This window comes from Staurois parvus, unplaced genomic scaffold (genome assembly GCF_062004578.1).
Source record: "Staurois parvus isolate SC_StPar_1 unplaced genomic scaffold, SC_StPar_1.0 ptg000671l, whole genome shotgun sequence".
Taxonomy (NCBI): Eukaryota; Metazoa; Chordata; class Amphibia; order Anura; family Ranidae; genus Staurois; species Staurois parvus.
The window spans coordinates 1,190,824-1,203,557 of NW_028318467.1; positions in this window are offsets into that span (position 1 = coordinate 1,190,824).

Here is a 12,734-nt window from a genome sequence, read left to right on the forward strand (position 1 = left end):
GGAAAACATCACTGATAGCCCTAGGTGGAGTGACTATCCATCACTGGTTTCCTCCAAATTTGTAAAGAGCAAAAAAATAATCCCTTTATAGTTCTAATATTATATATACTGTATGTGTCTGTTGACATTGCAAAAGATGCTGCACCTTAGTCCTTTATGTGCCTAAAACAGATTTAAACCAACCCACTAAAATTTCATACAAGCAGTTGTTTTCAATTTGTATATTCCTACAATTGCAGAGAGTTCAGAAGTATGTGTGACCCAACATCTTGTAAAGATTGCATGTGCCAGGATGGATTGGAACTGCAGGGGGTTTTAAAAGACAAACATTTGGAAGGAATACAATAAATGGACCAAACTACAAGATACCACATCAGAATGTGCACTCTGGATGGGCGACTCTGGTGGAAGCAGAAAGTGCTAACTGAATTCCGCTATAACAGTATTTCATGCAGAAAAATTAATATAATGTCACAATTGTGGTGTGCAATGATCAATATCAGAGAATTGTGGTACCATCATGGGGTATAATCACTAATATAGTCATCTATAAATTCTTCAACTATACAGGGGAAAAGATGCTTGGCTGTATGGTGCATCAGGTATGCTTGGGTCAAGGACTTGCTGAACAGAAATAGAATGTCTACTGCGCATGCAACAAGGCAATGTTGGACTAAGGTGGGAAGGAGGAGTACCTGAGCATTGGCCTGTTTTTTGAGCACAGGGAGAAGAACAAGGCTGCTGGGCAATGTTTTGGGTAGCCTATTAAAAGGTGGGATGGAGGAGCACCTGAACATTGGCTTATATGGAGAGAGAGAGGAACACCAGATTATCATGTGTGTGTTTGTGTGTATGGATGAGAGGGATGGGAGCACCAGGGTGCTGGATGACCTTTAGAGTAGGTAGAAGAACTGGCTGATAATTGGGATAGGAAAGAGTGGCAGATTATACTATGTAGAAAAATGAGTACCAAAGCATTTACAGTATTTATATATTTCAGGGAGGGAGAAACAGCAGATGCTGGCTTATATTGGGGGGGAAGGAGAAGCACGTAAATGCCCACCTATTTTATTAGGTGGGGGAGGGGTAGATTGAATTGAGTGCCAGATATTCATGGGGTAAGTAGATAGAATTTTAAAACCCTCAAGTTTGTATTGGCCTAATGTGTATGTTTTAGCCCATTGAGGAGGAAGGGAGAAGCACCTGATCTCCATCTTATTCTCTGTGTGTAAGCCCCTATATGAATCTTCTGGCAGGTAAGATAGTCTCCACAAACTTGAATTATCTTTTGTCTGCTTGCCTGAAGTTTTCAGATCAGTTAAAGTGGTAGTAAAGTGTATTCTTGTACTTTTATCTACAGGTAAGCTTATAGTAAAGCTTACTTTTAGGTAAAATTAATATCTTCTAAACCGCCGCTGGAGGGCTTTGTTTTAAGGTATTTCATAATGTGCTAGTATGTGATGCATACTAGCCCATTATGATATTACCTTGCAGGGGGAAATAGTTTTTTTCTTTTTTGTTTTTTCCAAGAAACTTTACTACAGCTTTAATCCTTCTAAGAAAAATAAAAATGTAAACACTTTCCACTGTAAGTTCCAGAAAGTACTGAAAGTCCAGAAAAGTTTGCATCAGACCCAAGAACTCCTCTATTACTTCCACAAAGATGCAGTTTTATGTATTTTATTGTTTAACCACTTCAGGACCTGTACGTTGCTGGCCTAACCTGGGTACAAGGCGCATGCGCCCTCTCACCCGCTGACTCCCACTGTGATTTGACATAGAGGGATTTTGTCAGCAGGTCCCGGGTAATGATTCCTGGCCAGGACCTGCTGATTGACTGTGTCCAATCACAGCCCAGTGGCCTGCGTTGACAATCAATACAGATCTCTGTACAGATGGAACTGTTTCTTTTTTAGTAAAAAGCAGAACATAATACACACATTAACAATTGTTAGGCACACACTTAATCCTTTGATTACCCCGAAATGTTGACCCCTTTCCAGCCAGTGTCCTTAGTACAGTGGCAGTGTAAAGTATTATCACTAATCACTGTATTAGTGTCACTGGTGATGTCAAGTGGCCCACTGCACTATACAGTCCCACTATAAGTCGCTGATCACTACCATTACTAGTTTATACAAAAAAAGTTCCAGTATAAATGCCAAAGTTTGTAGACACTATAACTTTCAAGCAAACCAATCAATATACACTTAGTGGGATTTTGTTTTACCAAAGCATTGTAGGAGAATACAGGTGAAACTCGAAAAATTAGAATACCGTGCAAAAGTTCATTTATTTCAGTAATTCAACTTAAAAGGTGAAACTAATATATGAGATAGACTCATTACATGAAAAGCAAGATAGTTCAAGCCGTGATTTGTCATAATTGTGATGATTATGGATTACAGCTCATGAAAACCCCAAATCCACAATCTCAGAAAATTTGAATATTGTGAAAAGGTGCAATATTCTCAGCTCAAAGTGTCCCACTCTAATCAGCTAATTAAGCCATAACACCTGCAAAGGGTTCCTGAGCCTTTAAATGGTCTCTCAGTCTGGTTCAGTAGTAATCACAATCATGGGAAAGACTGGTGACCTGACAGTTGTGCAGAAAGCCATCACTGACACCCTCCATAAGGAGGGAAAGCCTCAAAAGGTAATTGCAAAAGAAGATGGATGTTCCCAAAGTGCTGTATCAAAGCACATTAATAGAAAGTTATGTGGAAGGGAAAAGTGTGGAAGAAAAAGGTGCACAAGCAGCAGGGATGACTGCAGCCTGGAGAGGATTGTCAGGAAAAGGCCATTCAAAAGTGTTGGGGACTTTCACAAGGAGTGGACTGAGGCTGGAGTCAGTGCATCAAGAGCCACCACACACAGACGGATCCTGGACATGGCCTTTAAATGTCGTATTCTTCCTGAACAACAAACGTCAGAAGCGTCTTACCTGGGCTAAAGAAAAACAGACCTGGTCTGTTGCTCAGTGGTCCAAAGTCCTCTTTTCTAATGAGAGCAACTTTTGCATCTCATTTAGAAACCAAGAACCCAGAGTATGGAGGAAGAATGGAGAGGCACACACTGCAAGATGCTTGAAGTCCAGTGTGAAGTTTCCACAGTCTGTGTTGATTTGGGGAGCCATGTCATCTGTTGGTGCTGGTCCACTGTGCTTCATTAAGTCCAGGGTCAATGCAGCCATCTACCAGGAGATTTTGGAGCACTTCATGCTTCCTTCCGCAGACGAGCTTTATGGGGATGCTGACTTCATTTTCCAGCAGGACTTGGCACCTGCCCACACTGCCAAAAGCACCAAAACCTGGTTCAATGACCGTGGGATTACTGTGCTTGATTGGCCTGCAAACTCGCCTGACCTGAACCCTGTAGAGAATCTATGGGGCATTGCCAAGAGAAAGAAGAGAGACATGAGACCGAACAATGCAGAAGAGCTGAAGGCCGCTATTGAAGCATCCTGGTCTTCCATAACACCTCAGCAGTGCCACAGGCTGATAGCTTCCATGCCACGCCACATTGAGGCAGTAATTGCTGCAAAAGGGGCCCAAACCAAGTACTGAGTACATATGCATGCTTATACTTTTCAGAGGTCCGATATTGTTCTATGTACAATCCTTGTTTTATTGATTGCATGTAATATTCTAATTTTCTGAGATTGTGGATTTGGGGTTTTAATGAGCTGTAGGCCATAATCATCACAATTATGACAAATCTCGGCTTGAACTATCTTGCTTTGCATGTAATGAGTCTATCTCATTAATTAGTTTCACCTTTTAAGTTGCATTACTGAAATAAATGAACTTTTGCACGATATTCTAATTTTTCAAGTTTCACCTGTACATTTTGTTCTAAATTTATGAAGAAAGTTGCTATTTTTATTGGACATGTTTTATAGCAGAAAGTAAAAAATTTTTATTTTTAAAAATTTTCATTCTTTTTTCATTTATAGAATTTTTTGGGGGGTACAGTGTTGCATTACCACGCAATTACCAGTTAAAGTAGCTCAGTGCTAAATAGCAAAAAATGTCTTGGTCATGAAGGGGGTAAAATCTTCCAGAGCTGAAGTAGTTAAAAAATAATACTACAAACGGTCCAATAAATCTGTTTGTTATTCCTCACAGAGGCAGAAATCTGAGCCCCCTTCCTCTATTTAATTTTTCACACTGATAAAAGTCTGCATTTTGAAACAATTAACTCTTTCCTATTAGAACGGCAAGCAGCGTTTTTAATTACATATTTGTCAGCATATGAGATAAGCCGGGTTTGGGGAGTAGTGGAGGGAACATCATTCTCCACATTAATACAAAGCTCAGACAGGGGAGTGCTTGCCGGAATGGAGCGCAGGGATAGAAGACATGACCCTGGAAGAGTAGAGAGGCCTCGCAATATGGAGCAGCATTTCAAGAACTGCAGAAATGCACACAATGGAGGAGGAAAGCTGTTTAACATGTATAAAGAAAGTGCTGCAATAAGGGATTCTGACAGAGGAAATGACTGTTTGTAAATAACTCTCTCATGAACAGGGCAAGAAATGAATAATCCTTACTTAAAATAAGCCCATTATGCTGTTCAGTCTGAAGCGCCTTTTCGAAGCCCCGGCAGAATCCATCAGAGATCTGGGCAAAGGTAGAAAAAAAAACAAACTTAAATGTAATGTTGGGGGACGTACTGGGAAAGTGTTTCCAAGATAGGATTTCCCTTTTAAACTGATCTATGCAACACTGGGGTCCTCTGTTCAATTTCATCCAATTCCACCCATGACACTTTGAGCACTGAGTAGGTCCTCCTTTTGGAGTTGATGTGGGATTCCTCAAGGTGTTCAGATTTTCTCACACAGTTCAGCAACAAACTGAAAAGTTTATCTAAAGTGACATTTGTTTTTAGTTTTAGATAAAGGAATAGCCGATAGCCCAATCAGTTCCTATGTGGTTTCCATATATTTTGGGGTGGGATCATGCCAGAACATGGTGGGGGTGTGGGTATAAGCAGTTTTAAAGTGGGTGTGCCAAGTTGTGGTCCATGGGAAGGGGTGATGTTGTCCCAGGGACTAGGACTAAACATGGTCATAGATGGTTTGAAATTCGGCCAATTCAGCAAGGATTGGCGGAATTTGGATCCATGTGTGGCCACTGCCGCTCAACAGAAGTCAATCTAATGAACAACTTCTGTCAAATGAGAATGTTGGAAAATTCTCCAGAAGCAGCTGCAGCCAGTGGGCTTTGCCCCTTGTCAGTGACACCAGAGTCCCCAATGTCAATATATAATGTCAAAGCGGGGAGGGTTCCTCTATCTACCTCATTTATGTGGATGGAAGATTCCATTTGTTTTTTTTTTCCAATAAGCCTGCTGGCTGAACAAAAAAATGATTCATCTATGGCAACCTTAAGATACTATTAAGAATGATATCTGTATCCCACTGGGGAGACTTCCTTTTACTTCCTGGCCAAGGGCTCTGTGGATTCTGTTATATTCCAATCGTTTGATTGGGGTTCCTGGGATGAGCTCCTGTAACAAGGCGGTAACTGTGGTGTTTAAGTCCTCTAGAGATTCTGCCCAAATGGTGAATTTAGCCTTAAGAAATGACTTCTTCCTGAGACTTTGTTCCTATGCTCCAGTTCTTGTGTCCTTTCCTTATCCTGATTCTCAATGACTCGGCTTGCCTCTGACCACGATACCTGCATGCTTAGAACCCCTTCCTGTTTTTGCACATTCCCTGTTTGTCGCCAGCTCTGACATATTATCTGTAGGAAAATTTATTTTTCAAGTCTGCACGTCATCTTGTTGCCATTAGTGGTCGCCAGTCTAGAGCCACAACCTGGGAGGCATCCACAGCAAATTCCATCAAGACTGGTTAGATATGCTGGTCTGGCTCTTTAGTGCTTACCCTCAGTGATGCAGATAGTCTGTACCACTCTGCAAATATTTTAGACCAGGGGTCTCCTAACTTTCAAAACAAAGGGTTACCTCACTGCCCTTCCAACTTTATGGGGGCCAGAGTATGGCCAGTGGGAGTAGAAAATGCACTGGCATCGGTAGAAGTAAATAATGCCATAGGCTTGGTGGTCAGTGGAAGTAAAAATAATTACATTATTGGTGTCAGTGGGAGGAACAGTGCCCCATCATTGGTGTCAATGAGATAATTATTTCCACATCTCTGGTGTCAGTGGAAGGAATAGTGTCCTTTCATTGGTGACAGTAGGAGGAAAAGTGCCTTGCATCAGTGAAATAATAGAGCTCTAAGGGCTAGAAGGCGGCAAGCAGTGATGTGGATAGTCTATACCACGATAACAATATGTTAGACCTATGGCTGCTTAAACCCCATTTGAAATCATCCAAAATAAAATTCAGATACCACCAATACTGTAAATGAGTAAGCATGCAAAGATTTCCAGCTGCAGTTCTCTTAAGACTTTAACCAAAATAATAAAATTGCAAAAGGTTCATCACAAAGATGTACTGTATATAACCAGGAAGAAAGTATACCCACACCTGACAATATTGCACATAAATATATACAGTTGTACTGAAAAGTCCCTGGCAGAAATTGTAAAATTTTTTAATTTATATTGAAAATATTACTGATCATGCCAAATATCATACGAAGCCATTTATCATCACATAGTTGTTTGGCTCCCATTTTAAAAAAGCCCAGTTACAGTAGGCCTGATAACACCTTGACACTCCTCACCGAGCGTTTGTGACAACACAGTAAAGGCTCCTTTCTGGCAACCCGACTATGCAGCTAATTTTTGATAAAGTATTGTGTTGTGCCCCTTAAAAAAACACACACTGTCTTTTTCCAGAGCAGCCTGTATTTCTCCTGGTTACCTGTGGGTTTTTCTTTGTATCCCAAACAACTCTTCTGGCAGTTGCAGCTGCAATCTTTCTTGGTCTACCTGACCTTGGCATCAAGAGATCCCTGAACTTTACACATCGTAATAAGTTATTGAATAGTACTGACTGGCTTATTCAAGGCTTTAGATATCTTTTTATATCCTTTTCCATTGCCTTGTTATGCAGGTCTTTTGACAGTTCTTTTCTGCTCCCCATGGCTTACCATCTAGCCTGCTCAGTGCATCATGTGAGAGCTAACAAACTCACTGACTATTTATACACAGACACTAATTGCACTCTAAAAGACCACAGATGTTAGAAATTAACCTTTAACTGCCATTTTAACCTGCGTGTGTCACCTTGTGTCTGTACCAGGGGCGGACTGACCATTTGGAAACTCAGGCACTGCCCGAGGGCCCGGGGTCAGTAGGGGGCCCCATGAGGTGCCCCTGGTACCTTTTTCATAGGCTTTTTTGAGTTTGGGCAAGGACACAGGGGCCCCATGATCCCCTATTGCCCGAGGCCCCATGAGTTGTCAGTCCGCCCCTGGTCTGTACCAAGGCCAAACATTCCAGGGTATGTAAACTTTTGATCTAGGCCTTTTGGGTGATTTCTGTTATCATTATGATTTAAAAAGGAGCAAACAACTATGTGATTATAAATAGTGTCATATGATCACTATCCTTAATTAAAACACAGTTTTTAGGTATGATCAGTCATATTTTTAATATAAATGGCAAAATTACAATTTATATTTTCTGCCAGGGCATGCAAACTTTTGAGCACAACTATATAATATAAAAAAATGGTATAACAATCAGTGACAAACCCACTACAAAAGATAAGGGTAAATGCAATACACTTAAAAACCCCTTTTCTTAAGGGTATTCCACAACATATTGGTAGGTTAATCAATGTTCTCCTAGGTCAATCCTAGTATGTATATAAAACGCAATGGTTGCATTTTGCTGGCATTCTAAATATTGCTAAAAACAGGGCAGGTGGGGGTTGGTAGAGCAATGGTTTAAGAAGATGTAAACCCAAACTGGATGACATTTAGTTTGCGAAAGCACTGTGTAACATAAAGAATTGCCATTTTTTCTATAAGAACTTGATTATTAAAATTGCTGCAATCAGTCCTAATTACACATCAAAACAGCTAATCAGTGGAACTCCAGGTATATATGCCATGTACAGCCAGGGCTGTGGAAGTGAAAGTTAACATTGTGGGTGCCAGACAGAACGAACACCTAAATGGAGCTTGATATTAGTCAGCTCATCTATAACAAAGCCAAATGCTATCACTGATTCCATACAGAAGTTATTTGATCAATGTATTATTGCATTCTTTAGTTCTCTCTGTGTAACGTGTATCAAACTATTTTTTTTTCAGTTAAATCATTTTTTCTCCTATCTACAATCAAAGAGTGCCTGTTAAAAAAGATGCTGTGTACTTACCTTTCTGATGCATCGTGTCTTAAAAATACGCCACGTAGCAGGTTTTCAGCTGCTGCAGGTATCCAATATTACCTGGTATGTCAGTTCCCTATGGTTCCTCCAGCTGACCCCTACATCACTGCAGAAGTAGGACCTGGAGGGAGGAACCACAACACATGGCCCAGGGATCTGCTACATGCCAGGAAGGTAAGCACACAGCATCTCTTTATAGTTTAAGGCTGAACTCCAGGAATAATAAGAATTTCATAACTACATTGGCCCAGCCTGAAACAATTAAGTATAAAAATCCCATACCTGATGGACTGCTGGGGAACCTGAAAATCACTGTAGGCAGTAATGATATTCCAGGTCCTGGTGGGATTCCGGGGTCGCTCAGTCGGCTGCCATTCATAGAATGCCTTGCACTTTTTCAAAGAATACAAAGCATTCTCTGACTGGATAAGGTGGAGAGGAGGGACGATGACATTATGATCTCTAACTCATCCAACTGAAAAAAAATGCCTTGCATTCACCAAAAAAAAATACAAGGCACTCTATGAATGGTGGTGAAGGACACCCCTGCGGTAAGTGTGCAGAGGGGAAGCCAATTGGCATAAGACCCAAAAGATGGAGGCTATTACTGTAGTAGCACTGAATTCTGCAGCGATTTCCAGCTTCCCCAGTGGCCCATCAGAAATGAGCTATGCATTCATACATTGTACCATGCTGGGCCAATGCAACTATGCAATACAGATCATTCCTGGAGTTCAGCTTCAAAATGGGCTGTACAGTGGCAGGGTGACTTCAATCATTTCCAACTGGGCAGTAGCATAATGGGGGCCCCAAACATTGTTCTTGCACAGGGACGTTTAGGTGACAACACACATCTCTGCTCCTATGCCAGATGCAGCAATCATCTTTGTGATGCTGACAAGTAAAATGTGTTTACTGAATGCAGACAGGAAGTGATATGTTTTTTGCAAACAGAAGTAATTGTGGCTGCATAATTAATCTGCAACATTATCAATAGATGTAATTTTTCTTAAAAAGAGAATTATATGTTTGTACAACACCAAAGAACAGTAGATGAGTAAATGTCTAATTTTAAAATTGTGTGTGTAAAGAGATGCATGAATATAAAATGAATCACATAAACAGCACTGTGTTCATTAATATATCATTACATTTGATTTTTAAATGTAAGCAGTGTACATAACCTAAACCTGACTTGGTAGCCCCTGGTACAGCAAAACTGATCTGAGAGAGGGAGAAGTAGCTGCAGTGATTATATGCTGCCAAGGAACATGCTGATAGGAGGAGAGAGCAAAGTGGCCAAGAGTTCATTAGTCTGCTCCTTCTCCTTTCACTGTCCAATCATAGGTGAGGGGTGAGGAGGGACAAAGTCTTTTAAGGTTTACTTCACCACGGCTGAGAAAAATCAGGTCTCCTGCCCAGATCTCAGTTAGCACGTAAAACAGCCCCAATAAGTATTTCACCTGTTTATTTAGCAGCTTGCCTGGAGTTTGGCTTTAAAACAGTATTAAACCCAAAATCACACATTTATTATATGGCTGATTATCAACTCTTTAATGTGATGGCTGCATTTGTTTTTTTAAACTTTCTTCTATTTTTCATCTGGAGATCCAGATGTTTTAAAAAGAACAAGCTGTCCAGCCGAATGTATCAGTTATAGGGATGAGACAAACCATTTAACACTAGCAGGGGTGTTTACAATGATCAGCTTTTATTTGTATATGTAAAACCTTTATCCCAAAAGGAAAAAAAACTGCCATAACTGCTTATAAAAAGTGTTAGCTGGAGTTTGGCTTTGATTTGTTAGTGTATTTAAATCTGCTAGTACATTTAACACTGCCCTCCCCCCAGTTTAATATTGTTGCTTTCCAAAAGGTGCCCCCTGTGCTCATACATCCAGAGTGGAGGCACTCTAATACAGAAGGTGTGCTACTGGCCAGGTCACCAGGTGAAAACAGAGGAAAAAAGTCTAAATTAGAAAACGAGTGCAACCTCAATATCCAATGATTGGTAAGCTGCAAATATATTAAATTTTTGGTTTTGGGTGTAATACCTCTTGAAAGGATACTTGTCATGGAAAAATTATATAGGAGACAATTAGTGACCTCTAATTCTAAAAATACCAGTTGCCTGGCTGTCAAACTGATGCTTTGCCTTCCATGGCCAATCCTTGGCCAGGATCAACTATTAATATACAGACTTCAGACTCCTATCAGAAGCACATATTACACTGCACTTGCTCTGGGATAAGATCTCATCGGTAGGCGAGCCAGACACGGCCAGGAAACTGACATTTTAAGAAGCTCAGAAGTGGAAGCCTCCACTTTCTTCTCATGACTGGTACACTTTTATGCCTCATGTACACTGCAGCTGTCAAACGCCTGTTTACAGATATTTGAAAAAACATTTTCTGCCCCTAAATGCCCTTCTATGTTAGCCTACGTGTCCATTTACATGTAGACGCTTAGAGGCAGGGGCGCTTAGGAGCAAAAATGTGAATGCACCAATATCGCATTCAGGAGAAGAGCGTTTGGGCAGAAAATACGCTCAATGCACCTAAACACGTGTACACATGTCTAAACACTGGGCACATTTAGCACTTGAGCATTCATTCATTTCAACGGTCAGAACAAATGAAATATTCTGGCCAATGAAATGAATGACTGCCCAACCACTTGATGCGCTTGAACATGTCTAAATGCGGATTTAGGCACGTTTTTAATGCTGCTTTTCTCCTGTCAGCAGAAAGGCATTCAAAAGAGCCTCCTGTGCATTAGGCATAATAATATAACCTCTAAGAAATGTTTCAAAAGTAAATAAAGCAACCAAAGGGAAATTTGTCCACATTCAGGCCAGGAGGTAGCAAGTGTTAAGAACTCGCCTCAATCATCCATCAAGTGTGGATGGTTCCAGTTTTTGTTGACACTGAAAGATGGACTACTTGCAAGCTTCCAGACAGAGCATTCCCTGCCCTTTATGTGCTATGTTAGACACAAGACGCAGCATTTACTGCTCATCAACTGCTCATATACAGTGAGGCAAATGAAAATGAAAACAAATGTCTGATATCCCATTTGTTCATTGTGAGACTATCTATCTGTTTATACTGCATGGTCACCTTCTGGGCCCCTTCACACTTGTCAGATAAAGTCCATATGAATAGAAGTCCACATGGAAGTACTAGTATGTGCGCTGGTCTCCAGCACCCTCCATATGTATTAGATCAATGATTAAGGATGGGATTACTAGGTAAATGGCACTGCTGCTCTTCAACACCTCCAGAATGGATGAAATTCTGCAACAACACAAAGAAAGAAAAGCGCACAGTTGCCTTAGTGTAATCCAGTTTATTAAAACCAACCATAAAAATCTGCACAATATGCACTCACATGTTCCAAGCAGAAAAAGGCATGTCTGCGTGTGTTCACACCAACCATTCCCAATGGCCGCTGCACGATCCGGGCAGTATGGATAATGGGATCCCTTCCTCTGTCACCAGCTGACAGCTACGAAACTGTATGTGCTCAGGTTTGGGCACGTGCACAGTACATCCCCATGCCGCCAACTAGCTCCAGCAGCTTCGTAGCTGTCAGCTGGTGACAGAGGAAGGGATCCCATTATCCATACTGCCCGGATCCTGCAGCTGCCATTGGGAGTGGTTGGTGTGGACACACACAGACATGCCTTTTTCTACGTGGAACATGCGAGTGCATATTGTGCAGATGTTTATGTTTGGTGTTAATAAACTGGATTACACTAGGGCGGCCTTACTCTCTTCTTTCTTTGTGTTGATGCAGCCCTTCACACTTGTGCATCCATTATGCGCAGGTTTTTGCACATCAAGTCACTCCATTCATCCTTAATGGGCCAGCAGTGCACAGCAATTTAAAAACAATGAACAGACAGCTTTATGAGAATACACAGTACAGTATGTACCTTTTGGTGCAATGTAGCTCAGGTGCGCTGTGGTAAAGAGCGGTAAAACATGCGCTAGTGCAGTGCACAGGTGTGGGGCCAGCTAAAACATCATTGTACATAGAATGTGGGAGCACACATGGACCTGGATACTAGACAGGTGCAAAGTTTTAGGGCCATTTCACACCACAATTTCTGCATTTCAGATGCATTTCTGAATGCACATTTTTGAAGAATTCCGGTGTGTTTTTGATACGTTCCCCCTCTATTTCATCTCAATTCAGGACGTGTGTCATCTGGTGCATTTTTGCTTAGTTCCATACAGAAAAGAATGCAGCGCAGTCTACTTGATTGCATTGGAACACACTGCACTGTTATAAACTAGGGTCATTGACATACATAAAAAATACTGTGCATATATTTTTGATGAAGATTAAAAAGGTACTGAACTGCATCTGGTGTGAACTAGCACTTCATATTTAACGAAAGGTTTCAGAAAACACTCTGCC